This window comes from Balaenoptera borealis (genome assembly GCF_965194805.1).
Source record: "Balaenoptera borealis genome assembly, chromosome: 4".
Classification (NCBI taxonomy): domain Eukaryota; kingdom Metazoa; phylum Chordata; class Mammalia; order Artiodactyla; family Balaenopteridae; genus Balaenoptera; species Balaenoptera borealis.
In genome coordinates this window covers 148,649,889-148,677,492 of record NC_138861.1, presented here as the reverse complement: position 1 = coordinate 148,677,492, position 27,604 = coordinate 148,649,889, and the positions used below count along the sequence as shown (strand labels likewise).

Genomic DNA, 27,604 nt, shown 5'->3' with positions numbered 1-27,604 from the left:
CAGACTCACCTTGTACATTTTCTGTCCCAGCCCTGGAATCATCATTTCTCCAAGGGGCCTTGGTTTCTTTTAATGAAGCAATAGTATTTAGTAATCACAATCTGTGCCCTGGAGTTGTTCATTGCTACTAAGTTGATCATTGTTTCTAGGTCTTTTCAGTGCACACATCATGGATTACTGACACTTTTAGTTGTAAAGCAAGAGGACAGAATTCTATTTAACCTTCTTGATCTTGCACCTGTACCTTTTTTTTCTTCTAAGACAAACATCTTGATTCTAATTACTCATTGTTTTATCCCACACTGTACATACTTCAGTATCAGAAGAGTAATACGAACACTACCACCAACTGATACAAAGTATTTAAGAGGTTTTTTTGCATCCTTATTTGGAATATGTAGTCAGATTACTGTGTTTTAAAGTCACTTTGAATAGTTACTCCATGATTTTGCCACCACTGGATGTATAGTGTTCTTTTTTTTTTTTTTTTTTTAAGAAATTCACGTTCTTTTATTTATTTATTTATTTATTTATTTATTTATTTATGACTGTGTTGAGTCTTCGTTTCTGTGCGAGGGCTTTCTCTAGTTGCGGCAAGTGGGGACCACTCTTCATCGCGGTGCGCGGGCCTCTCACCATCGCGGCCTCTCTTGTTGCAGAGCACAGGCTCCAGACGCGCAGGCTCAGTAATTGTGGCTCACGGGCCCAGCTGCTCCGTGGCATGTGGGATCTTCCCAGACCAGGGCTCAAACCCGTGTCCCCTGCATTGGCAGGCAGATTCTCAACCACTGCGCCACCAGGGAAGCCCTAGTGTTCGTTTTTTATTTTGCTTTCAGTGTTTAGGAATTGCTTTTATTTTTAATCTTTTTTTCTTTCTTTTAATTGAAGTAACTTGATGTACAATATCATATAAGCTATAGGTAGTGATAAACAATTTTTAAAGGTTATACTCCATTTATAGTTATTATAAAATACTGACTAAGGAATTGCTTTTTGTCTTGTTTTTAGATTCCATGTATAAGTGGGACCATACGGTATTTGTCTTTCTCTGTCTGACTTATTTCATTTATCATAATGTTCTCGAGGTTCATCCATGTTATAGAATGTATCAGGATTTTCTTCCTTTTTAAGGCTGAATAACATTCCATTGTATGTAAATACCACATTTTGTTTATTCATTCATCCCTCAGTAGACAGTTGGGTTGCTTCCACATTTCAGCTATTGTGAATACTGCTGCTGTAAACATGGAGGTACAGATATCTCTTTGAAACCCTACTTTCAGTTCTTTGGGTTATATACCCCAGAGTGGAATTGCTGGATCATATGGTAATTCTGTTTAAAAAATTTGGGAGAACCACTGTACTGTATTCCACAGTGGCTGTACCATTTTACATTCCCACCAGTAGAGCAGAAGGGCTCCAATTTTTTCACATCCTTGCCAACATTTGTTTTCTTTTTATTGATAGTAGCCGTAATAGTCATCCTAATGGGTATGAGGTGGTATCTCGTTGTAGTTTTGATTTGCGTTTCCCTAATCCCACCAGGCTTTTTTTCACTTACCATTTGGCATCCATGCCAGACTATAATATAGACATATTTCTCATTCCTTCTTCCAGTTGCATTGTGCGCCTTTATGTGGTTGTACCATACTTTATTCAAGAAGATATGACTGCTTTTTAATGAACATTCAACACAAATATCTTGTCTGATAATGGCATTTTTTTCTTTTTTATAAATTTATTTATTTATTTTTGGCTGCGTTGGGTCTTTGTTGCTGCACGTGGGCTTTCTCTAGTCGCAGCAGGAGGGGGCTACTCTTCGTTGCAGTGCGCGGACTTCTCATTGCGATGGCTTGTCTTGTGGCGGAGTGCAGGCTCTGGGTGCGTGGGCTTCAGTAGTTGTGGCTTGTGGGCTCAGTAGTTGTGGCTCGCGGGCTCAGTAGTTGCGGCCCACGGGCTTTAGAGCGCAGGTTCAGTAGTTGTGGCGCACGGGCTTAGTTGCTCCGTGGCATGTGGGATCTTCCCAGACGAGGGTTTGAACCTGTGTCCCCTGCATTGGCAGGCGGATTCTTAACCACTGCGCCACCAGGGAAGCCCTAATTTTTTAAGAGCTTAGTTGTGAGAAATAATGTTCATGGCAAATTATTAAAGGCCCATCTGTTCCCTTAAAGCAGGAGTTGACAGACTTTCTGTAAAGGGCCAGATAATAAATATTTTAGGCTTTGAGGGCTGTATGATCTCTGTTGCGACTACTCAGCTCTGCTGTTGTTGCATGAAAGCAGCCATAGATGATATGGAAGTGAATGAGCGTGACTGTCCCATAAAACCGTGTTTATGGGTGCTGAACTTTGAATTGATTTTCATGTCTATCATATATTTATGTTTCATATAATTTTTTTTAGCCTTTAAAAATCAAAGCTTGTGATGCTTATAAAAACAGGCAGTGGGCTGGATTTGGCTTCAGGCGGGGCATCATTTGCTGATTTCTGCCTGGAGTTTAAATTTTATCATTAGATCAAATTAGACATCTGCCTCCTGGACTTAATTGTTTTGTCTGCCAGTGGACTTTCTTTCGTTGCATCCTGCTTTGGTCTACAGTAAGGAACTATGTAGGAGAAATACTGTCCTGAGATGTCACATGGTATTGGTTGCAGGGCTATCACTGGGGGCTTTGTCCATTATAATAAATGAAATAAGGACTGTTCTTTCTTCAAGAAATCTGCTTTACTCTTCTTTGAGTAGAATTTTCAACTTCATTATTCTAGTTCTATCCCAGAATGAATTTTTATATTTCATGTTTGTCCTTTAGTTTAATATATTTCAGCTATGGTTCCATAGTAAGAGCTACTTGGAGTTAGAAACACCTGGTTACACCTAGTTGTATAACTTTCTTTGCCAAATTAATATTTTTTAATTTAATTTTTATTTTATTTTGGAGTATAGTTGATTTACAATATTGTGTTAGTATCAGGTGTACAGCAAAGTGATTCAGTTATACATATACATACATCCTTTTTTTCAGATTCTTTTCCCATGTAGGTTATTACAGAATATTGAGTAGAGTTCCTTGTGCCATACAGTAGGTCCTTGTTGATTATTTTATGTATGGTAGTGTGTATATGTTAATTCCAGACTCCTAATTTATCCCTCCCCTGACCTTTCCCTTTTGGTAACCCTAAGTTTGTTTTCGAAGTCTGTGAGTCTGTTTCTGTTTTGTAAATAAGTTCATTTGTATCATCTTTTTAGATTCTACATATAAGTGATATCATATATTTGTCTTTGTCTGACTTACTTCACTTAGTATGATAATCTCTAGGTCCATCCATATTGCTGTAAAATTTGCCAAATTAATCTTAAGCTAGCATTAAACCTGGCCCGGAGGAAGAACCCAAGAAATGGCAAAGCCCCTTGCCTACCCTCACCTCCATCACTTCCTCCACCTCTTATCCTTGGGCACATCACTTCTCTTTTTCTGAACTTAAGTTTCCCCATTTATGCAGTGATGATAATATCTTCCTTAACTACTTCAAAGAATTTGTATGATGATTAAATGAAAAAGTACTTTGTAAGCGATAGGTGCTGCTCAAGTGTGTGATTTATTATCACATATTTAGAATATACTTGGGGGCAAAAAGGAGAGAGGAAGCATTGCTAATGGTGCAGTAACTTCTCTTAAATTCACCCCCAACAATTATTTATCTCATGCCTTTTGGGTGTGAAGCATTGTACTGAAAAAGCAGATGCTATACATATTGTAGCTCATCTTGCCAAATGAGATGATACTGTTTGAGAAAATGTAATGCTTGTAATTCAGAGGTGCCGTTGCCACAGAAGCTTACTACACAAAATTATAAATTTGAGCCAAAGGTCTGGAAACTCAAAACCTTGGGGTAAAATCTTTTAGTTTTACTTTAAAGATGTTGCTTCACTGTCTTTTTTTTTTTTTTTAATAAATTTATTTATTTTTTGGCTGCGTTGGGGTGTTCGTTGCTGCGCATGGGCTTTCTCTAGTTGCGGCGAGCGGGGGGCTACTCTTTGCTGCAGTGCGTGGGCTTTTCATTGTGTTGGCTTCTCTTGCTGCGGAGCACGGGCTCTAGGCACGTGGGCTTCAGTAGTTGTGGCGCATGAGCTCAGTAGTTGTGGCTCGTGGGCTCTAGAGCACAGGCTCAGTAGTTGTGGCGCACGGGCTTAGTTGCTCTGTGGCATGTAGGATCTTCGCGGACCAGGGCTCGAACCCGTGTCCTCTGCATTGGCAGGTGGATTCTTAACCACTGCACCATCAGGGAAGCCCTTCACTGTCTTCTTGCTTGCATCACCTCCTACAAGCAGTCTGCTGTCATCCTTATCTTGTTCTTCTACATAACATGTCTTTTTCTTTGGCTGCTTTTAAGATTTTCCCTATCATTGGTTTTGAGCAATTTTATAGTATTTTGATGTGCTTTTGTATTCAGTAGTTTTTTCGTGTTTCTTGTGCTTGGGGTTCATTGAGCTGCTTTCTTGGATCTGTGGGTTTATAGTGTTTGTCAAACTTGAGAAAATCTTGGCCATTATTTTTTCACATTTCCTTCTCCATGTTGCCTTTGAGGACTCCAGTCCCATTCATGTTAGACCATTTAAAGTTGCCCCACAGCTCACGGATGCTTTGTTCATTTATTTGTCTTTCCCCTTTATGTTTTGTTTTGGTTGTTTTTTATTGCTGTGTCTTCATATTCACTACTCTCTCTTCTACAATGTTTAATCTATCATTAATCTTGTTCAGTGTAATTTTTCATCTTACATGGTGTAGCTTTCATCTTTAGAAGTTCAATTCGTATCATATTTGTATCTTTCATCTCTCTACTTGAGATTTTGAACATATGTAATACAGTTGTACTAACTGTTTTAGTGACCTTGTCCACTAATTTTAACTTCCCTTTCAGTTCTGGGTTGGTTTGATTGATTTATCTCTTCAATATGGGTCATATTTTCCTGCTTCTTTGCTTGTTAGGTAATTTTTTATTGGATTCCAGACATCATAAATTTTACGTTGTTGGGTTCTGAATTATTATTTCTTCCTATAAACGTTCTTAAGCTTTGTTCTGTTATGTTAGCAGTAGGACTTTAAAATTTTTCCTGCGTTGGAGATGGTGAATGGCAGCATTTTCTTTTTCTTTTTACGTAAATTAAATTCCTAGCTTCCTTGAGATCTGAAGTCAGTGAAACAACAACAACAACAGCACTTTTCTTTGAATCATATATATCATTTTGTTTTTTATTTTCCCCCATGCTTTGGCAAGTTATTTTGGCAAGTAGAAGGGATGTCTTTTTTTGAATTTCCTATCGTCTGCGGTTTTAAAAATTGAATCTAAGATTTGGTTAAGTAGCAGACAGATTAAACATGCTAATACTTGCTTAGTTTGTTCAGTGCTTGCTGGCTAACACATGGCTCCTTAAAATATTTAGGTATCTTAACATAGCATAATATTAAACTTTAACAAAACTGTTTAATAGTTAATGCTTGTTCTGACCTTCTACATGCAGGAAACTTGAGTTGGAAGGAATGAAGGGAAGCAAGTTTAACTCAGTTTTGCCCTTTGAGCTTTATTTATTCCAGAAGTACCTTTTTAAACAAGTGTTACGACTAATGTATAATACTGTCTTTGATATCTGTTAGCTTCAAAGTGTTGAGCATATTTTGACATGATTTTGTATGAATTGAAGCTACATAGGAAAAGAATAGCATTTTTAAATACAGTAGGACTGGAGTGTGGAGGACACTTTTTTTAAAATTAATTAATTTATCTGTTTTTATTTTTGGCTGTATTGGGTCTTCGTTGCTGCTCATGGGCTTTCTCTAGTTGAGGCAAGCGGGAGCTACTCTTCGTTGTGGTGCGCGGGCTTCTCATTGTCCTGGCTTCTCTCGTTGCAGAGCATGGGCTCTAGAGCACGGGCTCAGTAATTGTGGCGCACGGGCTCAGTAGCTGTGGCACACGGGCTTAGTTGCTCTGCGGAATGTGGGATCTTCCCGGGCCAGGGATTGAACCCGTGTCCCCTGCATTGGCAGGCGGATTCTTAACCACTGCACCACCAGGGAAGCCCACTTAACTTTTTTTTTTTTTTTTTTTTTTGCCCACTTAACTTTTAACTGAACAGTGTCTTGAGAGCCTAGTCTGCCAGGATAAAATGACAGTAATTTTTAAAATGTTATTTTGCAAGCATATTTTCCATTCTGTAGCTTTCATTAACTTGCAGTCCCATCTCTTCACCTATAGTTATTGAGCACCTACTATATGCTGGGTACTATTCTGGGCACTGAACAGAGCAGGAAATGAGACACATTTTCCTTTCTTGGGAACTTATATTCTAGAAAGAGAGGTTAGGTAATAAAGAAATACTGTAATGTCAGATAGTAACAACTGCTGTGAAGACCATGGAACTGGTTAAGGGAACAGGATAAGGGAATGGAGAATGGTGGCAACAAGGATCTGTTTCAGATTGGGGAGGGAGGTAGGCTTCTCTAAGGAGGTGATGTTTGATCAGAGATCGAATCTGTGTACTTTTGGGGGAAAGCATCTGGGCAGTGGAGACCCGTCTCACTGTATATGGTTTCTTGTTGCCTGTTGGTGGGGGCAGGCCATGTAGGCTAGACATCTGGAAAAGAAAACCCTCGTGGGCTGTGAACTAGATGGGGAAGCAGAGCAGGTGCTGTTTGCCAGTTTCCCTATACTTGTGTAATGCCTGGCACTGGGTAGTGTAGATATGAAATTGATTTTTTTGGTGGAGCCCATCTAATAATGGCAAAATTATTGTTATTAGTAGTAGTGTCATAATTAAATAATCATTAAGTTTAATAATAGCCATAGTTAATTTTTATTGAGTACTCCATGGGAAGTATTGTTGTTGTCCCATTTTGCAGACGAGGGAGCTATGAGACAGGTTAAGTATTATAACTTGCCCAAGAGCACACAGCCAGAGTGGTGGTGTGTACATATACCTCCTTTAAAAAATAAATTGTTACACATAATGATATTGATTTTGCTCCTCCTTAATACATCTTGGCGAATACTCAGTAGCAGCACACATAAATCTATTTTGTTCTCTTTAATAGTCTCAGGTATTTCGTCTTAACAATACAATTTATTTAATCACTGCTGTATTGATAGGTATTAGCTTCCACATTTTTACTGTTATAAACTTTTTCAGTTAATATTCTTTGTCTTTGGGCACTATGAAGTATATCTGTAGGTATAGTCTCAGAGGTGAAATTGCCTGGTTCAAGGATATTTGTACTTTTAGTTTCCATAGCTGTTTCCAAATTACCCTCCTAAGGAATTATGCCAGTTTATATTCCCACCAACTACATGTATTCCCCACATAAGAAAGTGTTGACGTGTAACAAAGAGGTAATCACAGTACCTATCTTACACAGTTATTGTGAGGATTAAATGAATTAAATGCATAAAAGCTACCTAGTAAGTGGCTGCTATATATTACTAATATAATTATTAACCATGTTTCTGAACCTTATTACCAAAAATATTATAAGCCTAGGAACTGTTTCAGGAGGTTGGAAAAGGGGGTTTATACAACTGACCGTATATGCTCCCCAAATACTGTCCCCCTTTCAGAACAGCTTAGCTCTGCGTCGAGGCCTTGGGAGCTGTGGGGGCCTGGGAGCTTCAGGCTGATGTGGGAATCGAGCCCGCAGGCACATGCGGACAGGACCGAGGTGCCCTCAGAGGCAGCGCACAGTGGGTGTTAACTCCATGGGTGCCTCCGCGGCACCCTGCAGTAGCAACCTTCAGTGTTTCCGTGGGGAGCAGGAGGCCGGCGCGGGGAGGCACCTGCAGAATACCCTGTCTCAAACACTTTGTTCTCCCCTTCGCTTCATCTGATAAGGCTTAGTTTAAATTTGCCTTGTGCACTGACTTACGGAGAATGATTCAGGGAGCTCCTCAGCGAAGCAGACAGTTTTTCTCATCCGCATGCTGTTGCTTGAAATGTCTTGTGGAGGAGACAAAGCAGTGTGGTGGTAAGGAATGAGCAGGTCTTCAGCCAGAAGGTGCGAGTTTACTGCAGGTTCACTGAGGGTTACCCAGCAGTGGGTGACAAAGTCACTTAACTGACCCCAACCTCAGTTCTCTCTCACAAAATGAAGCAGTTATAAGATGCAAAGGAGAGAATGTTGTGAAAAACCTTTTGAAAATGCAAATGCTGAAGAACATATATGTTCACACAAAAATTGGTATGTGAATGTCCGTAGCAGTATTACTCTTAATAGCTGAAAAGTGGAAACAAACCCGGTAATAAAGAATGAAATACTGATACATGCTGCAAATGGATAAACTTGGAAAAGGTTTTGCTAAATGAAAGAAGCCAGAGAAAGAGGTGGTAGGGGAGGGGAGGAATAGGAATGGGGACTGACTGCTAATGTGTGTGGGGTTTCTTTTTGGGTGTTGAGAATGTTATAAAATTAGATCGTGATGATGGTTGCACATCTCTCTGAATATACTAAAACCCACTGAACTGTACACTTTGTCGGTGAATTTTATGATGTATATCAATAAAGCTGTAAAAATGCGAATGCTGCATTAGGCATTTTATTCTCACTGAAGTAAGTTAGTTGTCAGTTACTGGTATAATGCTGGGTATTAGGGATATAGTATCTGGATGCAATTTGCCACTCAAACTGTGTAGCCCTGGATCAAGCTGGTGAAATTCTCTGAACTCACTTTTTTTCTTCGGTTGAAACAGAAGTAGTAATAGTAACAGTCTTGTCTAACTAGAAGTGTTGTGAGGCCACAATGAGAGAACTTTTGAATGCGTGTGGTACATAGGTATGTTGTCAGTGTGCATTTCCTTTCCTTTCTTCCTTTTCCAGTGTATAGACCAGGGAGAAGCAGATGTTAAGTGGGAGAGGCACAGAAAGGCAATAAAGAGTCCTGTTTACTAGCTACTCCCACTCTCTTTTTTTTTTTTAATAAAGTATGTGCAGAGATATTTTTGTTTTGTTACAGCTGTATGTATTTGCAGCTTAGCAAGAACTTTGTGGTTAAGCCATGCTTTCCAAGATTAAAGAATATTTTAGTTAATAGGCCAACCTTGTTCCCAGGTGATACCATTAATCAGGTTATTATTGCATAGAGCTTCAGGCAAGAAGGGAGGGTAGAAATGATTCTTGAGTCTCATAGAATGAACTCCCTTTAAGACTGAGTGTCTATTTCAGTAGGAGAGATATGAAGGTAGTCTGTCCATCTTTAGGGGAACTAGATGACCCCTCCATCCAGATACTCTCTATCTCAGTTTATTCTGAGAATCGTCCACAGGAACTGAAGCACAGCGTACATTGACAGTGTAACCACTGGGAATGTCCCTGACCTAGGATGTCTGGAATATTGAATGTGCTCTGTTTTCTGCATAGGGTGTTTGATTAATTGTTTTGGAAAGCAGGGAATTTCTTGAGGGAAACATTTCTTTTCCAGCTTTTCGTCAAGCGATAACAGTATGAATTTTCTTTGTCTCTAGTTTGTAAATGACAGTAGTCACATTTAGGAGATGTATTAATTCACTGAACTTTTAAAAAGGCCTTTAGTGTGCCAGGCATTGCACTAGGCATTGGGAATCAAACATAACAAGAACACAGGTCCCACTTCAAGGGCTCCTGGCTCTTCAGGTCAGACAGAGAGGAAGCCCGTGAGGATGAGTACACAGGAACTCCTGCTAGGGCCTTCTCCGTAGGGACATGAGGTAGATCTGTTAAAGGTGTCCAGATCACTGAGATGTTTCATATCACTCACTCACGGTTATTTTTACCATTTCTATTTTATAAAAATCATGCTAGCCGTTTTAAAGTATGTTTTACTTTTTCTTGGTGGATAGTTTTCATTTTGATTGCTTTGTGATGCACTAGGGTGAAGTAGAATCCTTATGAAAATAGTGCAGATTTTGCTGACTACAACTATGGAAGGCTGCCAGTACCTTTTTCATAAAATGAGTTACTTGTACGTTATTTCAGCTCTTGACCCCAGATTTTATTGTTCTGTGAAAACAGCCATGACATCATCTTTTTTTTTTTTTTTTTTGAGGCACAAAGGAAAAATCCACTTTTTGGTATATTGCCTTCCTTTTTTTTTTAATATTTATTTTTTGGCTGCATTGGGTCTTAGTCACGGCACACGGGATCTTTCATTGCAGCGTGTGGGCTCTCTTGTTGTGGCACGCAAGCTCAGTAGTTGTGGCACGTGGGCTTAGTTGCCCCACAGCATGTGGGATCTTAGTTCCCCGACCAGGGATCGAACTGGCATCCTCTGCATTGCAAGAGGGATTCTTAACCACTGGACCACCAGGGAAGTCCCCCATGACATCATCTTTATTCTCAGTAAAAATCAAGGCTGAATGATAGTTGCAAGAATAGATAAACATGAATTCCATTGTATGTGATGTATGTTTTTTTCCCCCTGAAGGAGCATGTGGTTTGTGCTTTTATTTTTTATTTTTTGGCTGTGCCTCACAGCTTGCGGGGTCTCAGTTCCCCATTCATTTCTGGACCACAGCAGTGAAAGTGCTGAATCCTAACCACTAGACCACCAGGGAACTCCCATAAAATTTAATTGTCTTGGAAAGCAGGGAGGTGCAAGGTTCTCTATACTTCTAATGATCTTTTGATTACATTATTCTTTTTTTTCTATTTACTGTTTGCTAATTTTTTGACTGCTTTGCCTGTTTTAATAATTGAGCGATGCTTTGGTGTTAATCTACCCATTATGGGTTAATCTATCCATTTTGATGGTAGATTTGTCAATTTTTCTCTGAGTTTTTATAGTTTTTGCTTCATATGTGTTGACACCATTTTTTTTTTATAACTTTTATCAGAGGTTTATTTATTTATTTATTTATTTATTTATAGCTGTGTTGGGTCTTTGTTTCTGTGCGAGGGCTTTCTCTAGTTGCGGCAAGCGGGGGCCACTCTTCATCGCGGTGCGCGGGCCTCTCACTGTCGTGGCCTCTCTTGTTGCGGAGCACAGGCTCCAGACGCGCAGGCTCAGTAGTTGTGGCTCACGGACCTAGTTGCTCCGCGGCATGTGGGATCTTCCCAGACCAGGGCTCGAACCCGTGTCCCCTGCATTGGCAGGCAGATTCTCAACCACTGCGCCACCAGAGAAGCCTCCTGTTGACACCATTTTAATAGGCATATATATGTATCTTCCTGTTGAATTGAAATTTTTTATCATTATTTGGGATAGCACTTCCATTCTAAAGTAATGCTTTTATTTTCCGTGGTCTTTATTGTCTCACATTAATATAGATACTCCAGCTTTTTTTGTTGTTGTTGTTTGCTTGGTATACCTCTTTTCATCCATTTACTTTCAAACTTTCTATGTTCTGTTCTTACGTTTTATGGGGATGTGAGCTTTTTTGTGGCTGCTATAACAAATTACCACAAACTTGGTGCCTTAAAACAAGAGAAATTATTCTCTCACAGTTCTGGAGGCCAGAAGTCCAAAATCAGTATCACTGAGCCAAAATCTCAGTGTTGGAGGGGACATAGTTCCTCTAGACCTTCTAGAGGAGAGAATTTGTTCCTTGACTCCTACGGCTGCCAGTATTCTTTGGCTATAGCTGCATCACTCCAATCTCTGTGTCTCTGGTCAAATTGTCCTCTTTTATGTCTGTGTAGCCAAATCTCCCTCTGCCTCCTTTTTGTAAGGATACTGGTGATTGCATTTAGGGTCCACCCAGGTAATCCAGGATAATCTCACCATTCCCAATACCTTAATCACATTTCCACAATCTTTGCAATGTGAAGTGACATTTACAGGTTCCAGGGATTAGGACTGATTTCTTCGGTGCCCATCCTTCAGCCTACTACAATGGGTATTATATCTGGCTTTTAACTGGCATAATACATTTACATTTATTGTGATTCTGATAAATTTGTACTTCTTCTGTCATCATACAATTTGTTTTCTATTTGTAATTTTTTTCCCTGCACTCTTGCCTTTTTGAACAACCAAGTTCTTTTGTTTGTTTTTCATTATGTACTCCGTTTGGTTTGGAAATTACATACTCTATTATGTTCTTTTTTTTTTTAAAGGAATTCCTTTTATTTTTATTATTTATTTATTTATTTATTTATTTTTGGCTGTGTTGGGTCTTCGTTTCTGTGCGAGGGCTTTCTCTAGTTGCGGCAAGCGGGGGCCACTCTTCATCGTGGTGCGCCGGCCTCTCATTATCGCGGCCTCTCTTGTTGCGGAGCACAGGCTCCAGACGCGCAGGCTCAGTAGTTGTGGCTCACGGACCTAGTTGCTCCGCGGCATGTGGGATCTTCCCAGACCAGGGCTCGAACCCGTGTCCCCTGCATTGGCAGGCAGATTCTCAACCACTGCGCCACCAGGGAAGCCCTATTATGTTCTTTTAGTGGTTGCCCTTGAAGTTTTGCCATGCATATTTAACAAAGTGAAATTAATTTCATATTCCACTACAAGAGAAAACAAAGATGTTAAAATACTTTAATTCCGATTAAACTCAATGATCAAGTTACATGCTACTCTGATCCAGTATTTTAGTCTAGCCTTTTTTTTTTTAGCCTTATAAATTGGACAGCATCATCACTATGTTTTTCAAAAACATTTTTAGATTTACTTTCTCGTTTAACAATTTCTTTACTCACGATGCTTATTGCATTTCTGATTTTTTTCCTGGGATCATTTTTTCTTCTTTAAAAGCTCCTTTACTATAGGTCTGTAGGAGGTACCTCTGTTTTTGTTTATCTGGAATGACCTTATTTCACATACATTCTCGAAAGACAGCCTTTCTTTGTGTAGAAATCTAGATTGACAGTTATTTCCCTTTCAGTAGTTTCTTTACTTTTGTTGTTTCTGTTACAGGTTTGCCAATAGTCTAATTATCATTCCTTCATAGGTGATGTCTTTTTTTCCTCTGCTTTTAGAAAAAATTTTTTTGCCTTAGCTATTCTGCAGATTCGTTACAGTATTTATGAGGCATGGATCGCTATTTATTTTGCTTGGTATTTGTGGATTCGTGTCTTTCAGTTATGTAAAATTGTCAGCCATTCTCTCTGGATACTGATTCTTTTCTATTCTTTATTATCTCTGCTTATAACTCAGTAAATGTATAGTAGATTTTCTTATTCTGTCCTTCATATCTTTTCTGTGTTAATTTGCATCTCCTTGTCTCTCTGTGCTGGTTTCTGGATAATATTTTTAAAATCTATCTGTTAATTCACTGATTCCTGTATGTAAACAGGAATCTCTTTCAAAGCTGTTATTAATTCATTAGTTGATTAAACATTTTTTTTTTCAAATTATTTCATTTCTAAAAGTTCTCTGTGGTTTCTTTTTCAGCTCTGCCTGCTCATTTTTGGTAGTCTCTATGGCTTGTCGTATTTATGATTAATTTGTTTTTTAAACATTTCATACATAGTTATTCTGTGTTCTGTGTTATAATTCTAGTATTTGAAGTCTTTGAGGGCTTGGACCTGTAATTTATTTTTTTCAATGCCTGTCACTCATGGAGATTGTTTTTGGGTTTACTGAATTTTTGACTTGGACCTCTATTTGGTTGATCTTAACCTGTGGAAAAACCTGGGGAGTCAACACTGAGGATGTTTTTTCCTGAGAAGATTGTATTTACTTCGACTGTGAGCCAAGGTTATTCATCCTGAGACCATTTCCATCCCCTTACAGAGTTCAGCTCATCAGCTCCTCCTTTTTTGCCTCTACCAATGCAGATTTTTGTTGTTTGACCTGTGGTAATGTCACTTTCTGTGAGTGATTCCAATTCAGAGTTCTAGTTTTAGTCTCAAGGTTTTGGCTGTTGTTGTTGTTGTGGTTGTTGTTTAGCCCTTGGAGGTTTTATGTATTTCCTACTTGCAAATAACATTGGAAAATAACATTATGGAAAATCTTATCTTAGTGGTAGGGCCTCAAATATTTCTTACTTGAGATCTCCAAGTGGTATTTATTAGTAATGGAAATAGTGGTTGTGTATTGGTTTAAAACTTAAGAAAAGCATATTTAGTATGAGGTGATTCTCAAATGCACAGTTAGAGTTCAGTGGAGTGAGTGAGGTGTTGATGTTCTTGGTACAGGAAGGAGCTGGCTACAGGTTGGCCAGCATATGAGACTTGGCTAAAGTCGTTTGCTCAGTTTTATCATCGTAAAATGATCAGGTGGCTTCTCAAGTTCTTTCTGGTGCTAAAAATGTGTACTTCCAAGGTTTCTTCTTACTGCTTTTTATTTCTATTATATTAGTTTAAAAAGCGTTATTTAAGATCTGTGTTCAGAGCATTGTGTTAGGAATTTTGGAAGGTAAAGCATTGTAATAGCTGCTGCCTCAGTAAGCTTGCAGTCTAGGAATTGTATTAAAAACTGACAGTAAAGAACAGTGATAGAGTCTGTAAGAGGGAACTCTAAAAAGTGGTGCGGCTGGGTGTTCCCTGTGCATGTATCGAGGAAGACAGTTAATTAGTGCCCATCATAGAATGTTCTTCCAGTGTTCTTTTGGAAGAGCTTGAGTCAGTCTTTAAAGATGTTGCTGCTGCTTATAATAATAATAATGACTACTATTTATTCTATTGTTTACTGTGTGCCAAGCACTGTATGAAACTTTTGACATAAATTAACTCATTTAATCTTTTTTTTAACTTTATTTATTTATTAAAAATATTTATTTGGCTGTGCTGTGTCTTGGTTGCAGCCCGCAGAATCTTTGTTGCGGCATGCAGGCTCTTAGTTGTGGCATGTGGGATCTAGTTCCCTGACCAGGGCTTGAACCCAGGCCCCCTGCATTGGGAGTGTGGAGTCTTAATCCCTGGACCACCAGGGAAGTCCCAACTCATTTAATCTTAAACCAAGGAAGTAGCTAATAATATCATTCCCACTGACAGATGAAGAAACTGAAGCATAGAGAGAGGTGAAATGTGCCTAAGGTTACATAGCTAGTAAATGGTAAACTGGGATCAGAACCCAGGTAGCTTGGCTTTAGGGTCTGAACTCTAGATATGAATTGAGCACATTTATTAATCAGTTAGCATTGAGAGGCTAATGGAATTTTGATGAAGACCCAAGCCAGATTCTTTCTGTACCAGTGTTATCTCACATATTTTGGAAATATAAACAGGATAGGGTGCATTAAAGTTCACTTAAATTTGTTCAGTTGAACAGATGGTTGGTTGACTTATCTTTAGTTGACTCACCCAGAGTTGTTTTCAAAACCACACCCAAGTCTCTTTCAGTAAGTTACAGTACAGTATTGGTTTAGGGGTTGAGTTAGAGTGAGAAACTTCACTTATTAATTTGTGCTCCATGTGTTGATAGAACACAATAGTTTTAATAAACATTTTTAATTAAAATGATGTTTTTTAACTTTTAATTGGTTAAACTTAATGTTCTTGAAGTTTTTGAAATGAACTTTTTTTAGCATGTTACTTTTACATCCTCATCAGATACTAGATAATTAAAATATTTCCTGTTTATAGGGTACCCACTATGTGCCAGACATTGTGCTAGATATTTTACACTTATTATTTCTGATTGCCCCAACAACCTTGGAACATGACTTGAGTATATTTTATTACAAATGAGGAAACTGAGGTGGAAAAGGTGATAAGGGTAGATGACGAGGCAGTAGTGGGGTGCTGCTGGTGCAGAGTTGGAAGGTTCATCAGTGGGGCCTGGTGGGGGGTGAAGAAACACACCTCTAGGTTTCCAGGGAGAAGGGATTATTAGCAATGAGATAACTGGAAGACATTCATCAAAATAAATTCCAGATGGATTCAGGAGAAATGTTTAAAATTATAGAGACTGTAGAGAAAAAGCAAAGTAAAATGTTTATCAGAGATAATGCCTAAAACTTCCTTGGAACATTTTATTAGACATGTGCCTAGGAAGCAATGATAACTTTCTCTTTAAAAGCAGAATTCAAAGGAAAAGGTCTGCAGACCTAAATATGTAAAATGTTAAAATATTTGCTAATTGAAAAATAAAATTATAGAAGGTAATAGTCTGGGAATGTCAAATATGATAAAAGGTCAGTGTAGGTATACTATTTTTTTCACATTTGTAGGAATAAATACATCAAGATTTCAATAGATAGATAGGTAGAGAAATTAATAGACCCTAAGGGAAATTTCAGATGTAAATAAACATATAAAAAACATTCATTCTTACCTACTAATCAGAGAAATACCAAATAAAGCAGCCACTTCCGATCCATCAAAGAAGGGAAATTTTTCTGATACCTCTGCTTCCTTTTCAGAGTATGTGAGCCAAAAAGGAAGTGAAACTTTATATTTAATCTTAAGCCATTTGGAGGGTTTCTTACACTGTAAACTTTCCTTTCCAATGTTCCACTGTTTCGTTTAGCAACTGCTATTTGAGCTCCCAGTCTAGGCAAGGTCCTGCAACTAGGATTTTCTAAAAGGGTCACATTTTGGGGGATATTTATTTTATTCGTGCTGTTGCAATTATTTGAGAGTGCTTTGCATTTTTATTGGCTTGTTAAGATATGCTGTAGTTTTTCAGAAATGTTCTGAACTGTTGTGTGGAAATCATTTTGAAGTATGTCATGGTTTTGGCACCAGAGGAGAATTGCCTCCCCTAAGTAAATGAAGCATTATTATTCATTTGAGGCTTGGGGTTGAACACTTGACTAGATGGACCATTTCTTTCCTGTATTAACCCCAGAAGGTCAGGCTGCAAGGCCAAGGCGCCAAGCTTTTCCTAGACACACAGTGTACCATACCTAGGAAAGAATGAATTATTTGTTCATTTCAAAACTGGATCACGTTCTGGTTAGACGTGATGGTATTGCTTAGCTAAGTATGCATTCAAGGTAAAAACATTCTCATCTTAGGCTAATGTTGTTAGTTCCTCCTGATGTGTTTAACTAGATTGCAGAGTGGCTTTTTTCTTCCTTATCAAATCTACGTAGAATTTTCTATACTCACATGTGGCTGGTCAACCTGTGCTTCCGACTTGCTCAGCTGGGTCGCTGCAGTCTTTCTGGGCCTCACTCTAGTACCGTTAAGTCTAGAATTCTCCTTTTCTTACTTCCTGCCCTTTGGGAGTTATACTTGCTTGAGTCTCCAAAACCCGTCAGCTAGACACAGATACAGCTTTAGCTTTGTGTACCAACTTTGGGAATTGACGTAATTCTTGGAAACATAATACCCAGTAACTCAAAACACAAAACCCAATTTGATATACAGATTGTTGGTGTGCAGTCTGGAACCTCCTTGTGAGTGGTAGACTGGGATTTGGAGTCTGTTCAGTAGCTGCTTGTACCCCCAGAGTCTCTTCAGTCGTACGTCAGTTGTGATTGAAGGAGGCAAAGTGATGGCTTTTGTTAGTCAGATGCCTCTGGAATCCAAACTTGGATTAGCATTGCCAGTCCAGGATGTGAGACCTGGATGTGTATTTGGTTCTCAGTGTGCATTTATTGAGGGCCTTCTAGGGGTTAGCCTTGTGAAAACAGTAGTGACTAAGACAGATGAGTCTGCTGCCCTCTAGGGGGTTACAGTCTACTAGGGGAGACAGACGGTGAATTTCTGAAGGTAGTGCTAATAACTAACACTTAGTGTGTGTAGTTAGTGTGTCAGACACTGGTTCTAAGCATTTTACATGCATTAACTGTTTGAGGGGGTACATTTGTTAGCCTCATTATTTCAGATGTGGAAACTGAGACCAGGGGAGTTAAGACATTTTCCCAAGTTTACAGAGCCAGTAAATGGCTGAGCTGGGATTTGAACTCAGTCTGGCTCCAGAGTCTGTGTTCTGAAAGTAGGATAAATCCTTGAAGGGAAAGAAAACCCAGGGTGGTTTGAGAGAGCTGGGAGTGGGGGCTACTCTAAATAGGGGAGTAAGGGAAACTAGTCTCAAAATTTGGTCTCAAAATTTGGAGGTGAAATTTGACCTGAAACTTGACCGATAAGGAGTAATGCGCTCAAAGTAGCTGGAATAAGTTTGTTCTGGGCAGAGAGAACGGTCTAAAGGTTCTGAGGCAGGAAGGAGCTGGGTGTGTTTGCAGACCGAAGGAAGGCTAGTGTATCTGGGACAACAAGGCAGAAAGATGGCTGGGAGCCAGACTGGGAAGGTCCCTGCTGGCTGTGATCAAGATTTCAGATTTTACTCTGGGGACTATGGCAAGTCCTTGATAGGAATTAAGCAGGGGCAGGACCTGATTTGATTACATTTTTATGCAGAATGAGTTATAAGGGTTTGAGTCCAAGCAGGGAGACTAGGCTGGGGGAAGATTAAGAGTTCTGTTTTGGACGTAAGGTATGAGTGGCCCTCCTTGTATCTTTGTTTGCTTATTTACCAAAATATAACTGAAATATCTCAGTGCTTAAAGAAAATGATGATAAACGGATTTAGTTTTGTCTCCCTCTCCCACTCCCAAACAGAAGCCAGTCCTCACTCCTGGCTTGGCTCTAGCTGTCCCTCTGCTGGAGTGCCTGTCGCCCTCACCACCTGTGATGTCACCTCTGGGAGCCTTTCCTTCTTAATGTTGCCACTGATCCCCCCCACCCCGCGTCTTCCCAGGCCCCTTCCATGGCACTGTGTGGTTTACTTATGTAGCACGTTTATTGCCTGGCCCCCTCTGCTAGTATGTGCATTTCCTGAAGGCAGAAATCTTTGTTCTGTGCATTGCGTCTCCCAAGCATGCAGACTGAAGAACGGTGCCCGGCCTGTGTTAGCTTCATGGTGGGAGCGCAGTAGGCGTTTGATGACGTTATCCTTCGGCTTCTACTTCAGTGACATTCGAAACATTAGGTGGGATCTGTCGCTCTGTCTGTGGCCCAAATGCGGGTGGAGCCTTTTAGAGTTTGAATTCTCCCCTCTACCTCAGTAGTGTCATGTTTGTTGAAATGGCGCCACTTTGATTAAGTAAAAACTAATATATGCAATTTGAGGCATGATTTTCCTTTGTCTCAATTTGGTTTTGGCCATTTTTTTTTTCACATGGTTTAAGACTTTCATAATTTTCCCCGTCAAATACCATTTGGAATTTTTAAAGTCTTCAGAAGTTATTTCGATATTAACATAGGAAATTTCTATGGTGGTAGTGATAATGAGAAATAAATTATATATACTAGAAAATTTTTTTTTATAGTAATCTTTTATTTATTTTTATATTTATTTTTGGCTGTGATGGGTCTTCGTTTCTGTGCGAGGGCTTCCTCTAGTTGCGGCAAGCAGGAGCCACTCTTCATCGCGGTGCGCGGGCCTCTCACTATCGCGGCCTCTCTTGTTGCGGCGCACAGGCTCCAGACGCGCAGGCTCAGTAGTTGTGGCTCACGGGCCCAGTTGCTCCGCGGCATGTGGGATCTTCCCAGACCAGGGCTCGAACCCGTGTCCCCTGCATTAGCAGGCAGATTCTCAACCACTGCGCCACCAAGGAAGCCCCTAGAAAATATTTTTTAATATATTTTTGAAACCAGTTGCAGTTATGACAGAGATCAGAAAATTTTAATTATTTGTCACCAACAATAAAAATCACGTGAGCAAGAAGCAATTTGGTGTTGCGGAATGTCCATAAGCCTGGCCAGGACACTTTGGCCCTAGCCTTGCCCAGTAATCATAGCCACCCTTTAATGTGTGTCCACTGCCAGACACTCTGCTGAATGCTCTCCAAATGGCATTTCTGATTCTTACGATATCCCTAAAGGTTGCCATGACAACATCCGTTCATAGGTGAGGAAGCAGCGGTCCAGAGAGAAGTTTAACAACTTCAGAAGTTCAGGATCACAATAGTAAGCACGGCAGTGGACATCAGACTTGGCCTTAGCCTGACTCCAGACACACCAGGCTGTTGCTTTCTTCCCGTGACTCCCTGTGTGCCCAGGGCCGTCTTCTCCCTTCTCCGAACCTCAGTTTTCCTAATTTTATTTTATTTAATTAATTAATTATTTATTTATTTTTTGGCTGCACCACACGGCATGTGGGATCCTAGTTCCCTGACCAAGGACCGAACCCCCCCTGCCCCCTGCATTGGAAGCGCGGAGTCTTACCCACTGGACTGCCAGGGAAGTCCCATCAGTTTTCCTACTTTTCAAACGAAGGGGTTAGATTTGAACTGTGATGGAGATGTTTACCGCACTGACTCAGAAGGGCTCTAAGGGTCCTCATGGCTGCTCTGCTGCTGGCAGCTCTTCAGCTCATCACACTTTTATTGAGCACCTCCTGTGCACCAGACAGCAGTGTAAGATGCTTAGACGACGAAGGGCAGAAAACCTGGTCTGCCTCTTGGAATTAGCAGGATGGTGTGTTCCCCTAATAGCTTCAGACTTTGAGACCAGTGTGCTAAGTGCCCTGTTCTTCAGCAGTAAACCTTGCCTGTCATACCCTCACGCGCGAAGGGCAGCGCATCAAATCCCCTTGATTCCTTATAGGGTGAAGTGCTCTGTTGTGCTTAGAGGCCAGGAACTCTACTGCTTTTCGTAAGATGGAAGTACGTAGCGGCTGCACAGTGAAGCCGGTACTGATTTAAGGAAATATTCAGCCGTAAATGCTTCTGAGATGAACACAGTCATTTTGGAGGACTGACTATGAGGGGCTCATTAACCCTATACATTCTTAACTCAACTTGAGAGTTTGGTTAACTTACTGTCTCTACCTTAGGGTAAAACAGTCTCTTAGAGCCTACATTTTATCACGTGTAAAATCAGGATAGGGCCACTCTAGTAAAGTACTTAACAGAATATATATTAAACTTTAAACAAACGTTCGATGTCATCATGCTGCTGGAAATACAAGGTACTGTGTACTCTGTTCATTTATACCTTCAAGGATGCTTATGATTTTATTTATGTTCTTAATGGTGTTTTATTTTTAAATTTTTCTTTTTTTATAAATTTAACTTTTAAAAAGTATATATGAACAGTAAAGACTCTCCTGGCCATCTCTGTCCTCCATTCACCCAGATCCCATTCCTTACAAGTACAAACCACCATTTTAAGTTTCTTGTACATTCTTCCTACATTTCTTTATGCAAATAAAAGCAAATATGAGTATTTTTCTTATCCCTCCTTTCCCTACCAAGAGGTACTATAAATACATCGTTCTCTGTATCCTGCTTTTTTTCACTTGATAGTATGTCCTTATTTTTGTGAAAATGAGACCATCTAAGAATTTGTGTGCTCGTAATTATTTCATAGCATAAAGGGTTTTCAGTCTCCATCAACTGACCTGATTACTTTTCAGAGAAATTTACCTTTGGCAGATTTTTACTTAGACTAATTGTTGTGATTTCATTTCATTTTATTATTTATTTATTTATTTTTGGCTGCATTGGGTCTTCGTTGCTGCTTGCGGGCTTTTCTCTAGTTGTGGCGAGCGGGGGCTACTCTTCGTTGTGGCGCGCGGGCTTCTCATCGCGGTGGCTTCTGTTGTTGCGGAGCACAGGCTAGGCGTACGGGCTTCAGTAGTTGTGGCACGCAGGCTCAGTAGTTGTGGGTCGTGGGCTCTAGAGCACAGGCTCAGTAGTTGTGGCTCACAGGCTCTAGAGCGCAGGCTCAGTAGTTGTGGTGCACAGGCTTAGTTGCTCCGCAGCATGTGGAATCTTCCTGGACCAGGGCTCGAACCTGTGTCCCCTGCATTGGCAGGCAGATTCTTTTTTTTTTTTTTTTTTTTTTTTTTAAACAAGGAGGTTACCCCGGATTATCCAAGTGGGCTTGATATAATCATAGGGTCCTTTTTTTTTTTTTTTTTTTAAGATTTTTTTTATTGATTGATTGATTGCTATGTTGGGTCTTCGTTTCTGTGCGAGGGCTTTCTCTAGTCGCGGCAAGCGGGGGCCACTCTTCATCGCGGTACGTGGGCCTCTCACTATCGTGGCCTCTCTTGTTGCGGAGCACAGGCTCCAGATGCGCAGGCTCAGTAATTGTGGCTCACGGGCCCAGTTGCTCTGCGGCATGTGGGATCTTCCCAGACCAGGGCTCGAACCCGCGTCCCCTGCATTGGCAGGCAGATTCTCAACCACTGCGCCACCAGGGAAGCCCGGCAGGCAGATTCTTAACCACTGCGCCACCACGGAAGTCTGTTTTTGTGGTATTTTAATCTTCCTTACTTACAGCCCTGCCAAGCTTTCCCCCCTTCCTCCTTCCCAGAAAAATAAGCAAAAATCCAACTCAAACCCTTACATAGTAAGCACCCTCATGGAATGAAATTCAGGAAAAGTTTTGTTTCAATAAAACCATAAATTTTGAAAGTCTTCATTACTTCAGCAAAAATATAGTTAAAAAAATAAAAATAGTAAAGTAATTGAAGGACAGTAACAGTATCATGAAGGATCTAAAATAGAGAAAGTGGTTGATGCTGTCAGAGGATAAAGTTGAATTCTACTTTTTTTCTACATGTAGTTGTTCTGGGCATGGGTAACTCAATATGTGCATCAGTATAGTAACTACAGTGGAGACCCTCCTGTGGCGTGGTGGTTATTTGTTAGATTGTGAGACACCATACATAAAATTTACTTCTCCCAGATTCCTCTCCTGAAATCTGAATTGTAGTTTCCTTTGTGGAATTTCTTCTTGAAAGCACTTAAGAGTATACTGATTAATATTTGCTCACATGCTATCTGAAAGTAGTGGATGTTACTTCAAATACATTTTTTTTGGATGAAAGCAGAATTTTGTGAAATTAGTAATGGAGAATGATTGTGTATTCCTTTCCACCATTCACCCACTTACCCGATGTTTATTGAGGCCTGTTAATGTGCTATTTAGTGGGGAGATGGTGCTGAGTTAGAGACAGTAGACCCCGGTGTGCTACCTGCTCTCAGCCAGTTATCCGCATTTTGACTTCCTGTGTGGCAGTTGATGGATAAGCGTGGCGTTTGGAACGGGCGGTCTTGGGTTCAGGTTCTGATTCGGCCTTTTATTTATCTTGCGGCCTCAGGAACTTGAAACTCAGTCAGCTCTTCCTCCGCAGGTTGGGAACTCGCAGGGTTGTTTGAGTGAACGAGTCTGTGTGGAAGCGTGTACTCTACAGTGGCCTGTGGCACTGTCCTCATAAAATTCACGCGTTGGTCACTCTTCTGATCCCTTGCATTTTCTAGTTGCATTCTCCTTAACTGGATTTGGGGAATATTTGGTTTGGAGTTTGTGAGTCATAGAGATGATGACTGTGCCTCTATCCTATTTTATCATTTTTTCCCTAAGGTGCTTTCAGATACATTGTCTCATTTAATCATTAGGTTAGGGAGATGTTGTTACTTCATAGATGAGGACTTCGTAAGTGATGACATTATACAGTGGAACAAGTGGGACTGACCACTGATACCTAGCCCAAGGGCCTGTCCACTGCCCAGTACTGACCCTTGGACTGGAGAATCCTCTCATCAGCACAGGAAGACCATTTGGTGAGAAGCAATTAAGAGTGCAGTCTCTAAACCATAGTCTTTTTTTTTTTTTTTATAATTTTTATTGGCGTGTAGTTGCTTTACAATGTTGTGTTAGTTTCTGCTGTACAGCAAAGTGAATCAGCTATACGTATACATATATCCCCTCTTTTTTGGATTTCCTTCCCATTTAGGTCACCACAGAGCATTGAGTAGAGTTCCCCGTGTCTAAACCATAGTCTTAATTTCAGATTCTTGCTTCTCCACTATGGCTGTGTAACCTTAATCAAGTAACTGGAATCTCTGTAATAATACACCAGAAGATTGATTAAGTGCTATAGTAAAAGAAAAACAACAGCTGCTATATAACTATATAAAAACGTAATAAAATGTGGACGATTCAGGCTGGGAATCTGTTAACAAATCATTCATCCTAAAGGAGAGAGGAAGCAAGAGGACCCACCCGTATAATTCCTCAATGAGAGGAGCATAAGAGCAGACGACAAGGCTAGGAAGCACTGCTTTGATTCAATTTTACCTTTTTTTTTTTTCTTTCTTTCCTTTCTAATTTGAGCTTCCTGGACATACGATGGTGAGAGGTAGTGTGTGGCAGAGTTAAGAGCAGGTGCTCTGGAGCTGGGCAGCCTGGGTTCAGATCCTAGCAACCCCACTGCAGGCTCTTAACTGCTTTGTGCCTCAGTTTCCTTATCCTTCGGAAAAATGAGTTAATACATGTAAAAGATGAGCTTTAGATCAGTAATTATCACTTAGTAAGCAGTGCTTATCTTAAAGGGAACTTTTGAGCAGTTTCATCTGCAAGAGAACATCTGGAGACACAGGAATAGAAATGATCCGATCAGAGTAATTAAAGGCTTTTACTGAGCTGTGAGTCCTGAGCAGGGCACACTCAGCCCGAAGCTGTGAAGAGGAATCTTAAACGTAAGGTAGGTGTTTGTCCTTTAGGGGAGGTGGAGAACTAGGCTAGTAATGTTGGCAGTGAGGGTTGTAACTCATTGTGGTTGTATTCTGTTTTATTTGGGAGACGGCTCAGTGTTGGGCTCCTTTGTCAGGAGATTTAGAGACTCCCCTTTCATTGACTGGCTGGGCACCCGTTCCACAATTGAAGGTTTCTGAGAATTTGTAATGGGTTCGGCGGGGGCTTCCTTGTCTCTTCCACTTTCCTACCTGAGGCGCTGGACGGGGTGTGGGCTGTCTCTGCAGCACTGTTCCCAGCCCTCTGCCTAGGCTTGGCCGTCACTGTTAGCTCTGCCAAGCTTGCAGAGAATCTTGTCACTCTTCCCAGCAAAGGCGTCACTATTTTTTAAGCTTTTTTCTGGCTTTACTGAGGTATAATTGAAAAATAAAATTGTAATATGTTTAAAGGGCACAACGTGATGATTTGATATGTGTATACATTGTGAAATGATTCCCACAGTCCAGTTATTTAACATACCCATCACCTCCCCTAGCTGCGCTTTTTTTTTTGGTGAGACCACCTTCTGTTTAATTAAGTGTGGCCTGATGGTGCCGTTTCATTCTGGGTGCAAACCTTACGGAGCCCTCCCAGAGATGTTCATTCACCAGGTGACTGCCACCTGCCCCAAGCCAACCTGGAAGCACCTGCTTAGCTCTAAAAGCATCACTTCTGTGAAGCTTTCCATCAGTGTCCTGGGGCAGCCCGCGCTCCATCAGTGTCCCAGGGCTGCCATGACAAAGTACCACAGACTGGGCGGCTGGAACAGCAGAAGTTTATCGTCTCAGTTCTGGAGACCAGAAGTGCAAGATCAGGGTGTCAGCAGGGCCGGTTCCTTCTGAGGCTGTGAGGGAGCCTCTGTTCCAGGCCGCTCCCCTGGCTGCTGGTTTGCTGGCAATCTTTGGTGTTCCTTGGCTTGTAGATGCTTCACCTCAGCTCATCTCTACCTTCACCTTCACATGGCCTCTCCCTGTAGTCTTGTCTGCGTCCAAATGCCCCGTTTGTATGAGGACACCAGTCATATTGGATTAGGGGCCCACCCTGCTCCAGTATGACATCATCTTAAATAATTACATCTGCAGTGACCCTATTTCCAGATAAGGTCACATTCTGAGGTGCTGGGAGTTAAGGCTTTAACATGAATTTGGGGGTGTACAGTTCAACCCATAATACCCTCTCTCTGCTTTTTCTACCTCCCCCTGGACACTTTTGGCCTGCTGATATGTAAGTAGATTTCTCTCATGGCACCAAGAGTATTTGATTACATTTATTTGTCTGTGGCCTCCTACTCATTTTGTAACTTTTTATCTCTGCTGCCTTGCACATGATGTGGAAAGTGGCTCTGGTGGAGCTATATTAAGTACCTGGAGTTATAGAAATAGAGGAAGATACTGCAGAGGTCGCCTCTTACCTTGTTTTCCTATTGACGGTACCAAAGGCTGTCTGGAGTTGGCTGTGAGGTGGCCAGGGACACCAGCAGAGGCTGCCACTTTTATTATCTTATGAGCATGTTTGATACCTCCTGGTTTATTTTCCATGGCGTGATAGCTCATTATCACCTGGCAGTCTTTATGCTCTCTGAGATTGTTTGAAGAACATTTAGAAATGGAGAAGACCCTCTAGGTCTTCAGCATTCGCCTGACCCAGAGAATTTTGTTAACGGCCACCTTCTTGTTTCAGCCTTTGGTTTGAGTGTTCTGTTTTTAGGGATTCAAAAGTAAATCATGTGAATGGTTGGAATAGTTAGCAGAATGTCTGTGCCAGAAGGGAGATGCCAAGAAATAATTGAATCTGCTCCCAAAGCTTTAGAATTAGCTCGTTAGATGTGTTAGAGAAACAAAAATTTGTCTGGTTTCTGATCTGAGGTTTGGTTACATGTTAGTGAGGGTGCATTGTCCTGGGACTGGAATACCTTTGCTAAGAAAGAATATTCCAGGGCACGCTTTTTGTTATTTCCAGAATAAATATCATTCTAGGCAGAGTGGTATTTTCTGTGGTGTTAGTAGAAAGGGGAGGTTAATCTTAAAATATCCTTTCATCCCAATATCAGTCATATCTGTCTGAAAGAACATGCTGAAATTTGTTCATCTGAAGGCAGACAGAGACCAGCTTATGAAAGGGCTGGAGGCACTTTATTCTGTGAGCAAGGAAAATTATGGAGCATTTCAGACACATACGAAATAGAACAGTATAATGAACCCTGCTTTATCCTTCATCCAGCTTCAGCAGTTACTAACTCATGGCCAGTCTTGTTTATTTTGTGTAACCCTTACTCTCCCTCGACCCCATATAAGTTTTAGGCAAATTCCAGATGTCGTATTATTTCATCCATAAATATTTCTGTATGTATCTAATATAACCATAATAATATCACACCTAAAATTTTTAACAGTAATTCCTTAATGCCATCCAAGTCCAGTTAGTGTTCAAATTTCTAATTGTCTCGAATGTCATTTTTAGTTTTTTATTTTACAGTTTACTTGAATCAGGATCTGGCAGAGATCCTCCTATTACCTGTCGGGTTTTAAGCAGGGGAATGAATGACATGATCTGACTTATATTTTGAAACTCTCTCTGGCCTCACTGTGAAAAATGGATCGGTGTGGGGGTTGCTAGGAGACTGGAAGTGGAGAAACTAATTAGGAGGCTACTGTGTGTCCAGGAGGTGAGTGGTAATTATCTAGATTAGAGTGATGTGGTGGAGGTGGAGAAAAGTGGGTGAATGCGAGATGTCACCTGGGCAGGCCAAGCTTGTTTGTCATGGCTCAGCCAGACTTTTGGGTTCTGCTGGGTGTGTATGTTTGTTTATTTGAAAGTATTATTCCCAGAGATTTCATTGATTTCAGTGTCAACATTTTAAGTTGAGTGAAATCTTAAAATTTTTACACAGGTTAAATTATAGCAACTTTATGGAATATTGAGATAGAGGAACATTAATCCCTACTTCTCTTGAATCAATTTGTTCAACTTTAATACAGCTTATTTGCCATTATATCATCTTGTCTATATGTGACTACAGTGATAATATTGATAACTTTATATAATAGAATAGGAAATATATAGTTTTTCACTTAAACATGTTATAGTCTCGTGTATTATGCTGAAGAATATTCATAGTTTCATAATACTGTATTGAGCAGATTATGCTATAGCCATTCATGTATTGTTGGATGTTGATCTTACTTTTTAAATTATTTTATTTTAAAATTATTCTAAATAATGTTGCAGGAAGTTTTTTTTGCATCTGTATTTTTTCCATTTCTTCTTTAAAAATCTGGATTAAGTAATGAC

The 27,604-nt window shown here is 40.3% G+C and overlaps 1 protein-coding gene and 1 long non-coding RNA gene across 16 annotated transcripts in view; one reads left to right on the top strand and one right to left on the bottom strand.

The window, feature by feature from the left end:
• ADD1 (adducin 1) overlaps positions 1–27,604 on the top strand; it is a gene marked incomplete at its 3' end in the record, with an annotated part of 76,825 nt that overhangs the window by 4,119 nt on the left and 45,102 nt on the right. The window lies entirely within an intron of this gene.
• On the bottom strand, positions 472–26,978 carry LOC309628341. Its single transcript, XR_014244432.1, has 2 exons — positions 21,829–26,978; positions 472–645 (listed from the first exon to the last, which is right to left on the bottom strand). It is a non-coding gene; the product is annotated as an uncharacterized lncRNA (long non-coding RNA).